General features: G+C 55.2%; 1 protein-coding gene across 3 annotated transcripts in view; it reads right to left on the bottom strand.

Moving 5' to 3' along the window:
- Nucleotides 1-394, bottom strand: part of DNAI2 (dynein, axonemal, intermediate chain 2) — a 30,688-nt gene extending 30,294 nt beyond the window's left edge. For 2 of the 3 annotated variants that reach the window (XM_010856099.1, XM_010856100.1), the window contains exon 1: nucleotides 261-394. The gene's annotated coding sequence lies outside the window, so the exon portion shown is untranslated. Of the gene's footprint in view, nucleotides 1-247 lie in introns of all 3 variants that reach the window. The other variant, XM_010856101.1, reaches the window with a different exon arrangement.
- Nucleotides 395-934: the final 540 nt, after the last annotated feature.

The following is a 934-nucleotide window of genomic DNA, read 5'->3' as shown; positions in this document are numbered from 1 at the left end:
GTAAACCCTTAGGTCTCCCATCCCCCCACCAGGAGACTGATCGCATCAGGACCGGACTGGCCGCAAGAGGTGCAGGAGGCAGGGTGTTTGGAACTTGCTGGGTCCTGGGACTCCGGGAACATCGGGGGCAGCGAGGACCGATTGGCGGGGGACCCCAGGAGCACTGGTCCCCGGGGTCCATCATCCGGCAGAGCTGGCCCGGAAGGACGCCCCACGAGGAGCTTCTTGCACTAGAGGTGTTTCTCACCCTCTGGGGCTACCTTTCACTCTCCAGTCTTCTCTTCAGCCGCGGACATCCTCCCCGCGTCCGCCCCTCAACCTCGGTCGGTTCCTGCTGCCGCTAGGGAAGCCCCCGAGTCGAGGATCTGGCTCCAGCGCTTCTCAAACGGCTCCGGAGTTTACTCGTTGCCTAGCAACCCTGGCCGGGCCCAGGACGCGGGGCTGCGCAGCGCGGAAGGAAACCTGGAGCACGTGACCCTCCCATCCCGTTAAGCCACGTCTCCGGTCCCTCCTAAATTAGTCAAGCACCGGTAACGATAAACGTATGTAGGATCTTTGCCAAGGCGCTTATCCAAGTCCACAAATATGCATTTGGCAAGATTCTTAGAAAATGCAAAATGTACTACTCAGCGCTCCTAGGAGTCCTGAGCCCTGGGTGAGGCTCTGTTATTGATTTGCTCATGATCCAGAAGGTCAATTCCACCCCTTTGTTCAGTTTCCTTGTCTGCTAAATGGGAATTAGAACCCCCAGCTTCCTCTCTGTTACCATAGCCCCTGCATATTGAATAGTAAGCTTAAGTCTGAACCACTCGACCAGGAAGGAAACTCCTATAAGGTAGGGGCTGGGTGTTTCCACAGCTTAGCTCTTGGTTGCGGATGAATGAACGAATAAAATGAAATTTCTCCTTAGTTAAGACAATGAGGTGAAATAATG

Source organism: Bison bison, unplaced genomic scaffold (assembly GCF_000754665.1).
Source record: "Bison bison bison isolate TAMUID 2011002044 unplaced genomic scaffold, Bison_UMD1.0 scf7180017864371, whole genome shotgun sequence".
In the NCBI taxonomy this organism is placed as follows: domain Eukaryota; kingdom Metazoa; phylum Chordata; class Mammalia; order Artiodactyla; family Bovidae; genus Bison; species Bison bison.
This window is presented reverse-complemented; position numbering and strand designations above follow the sequence as displayed.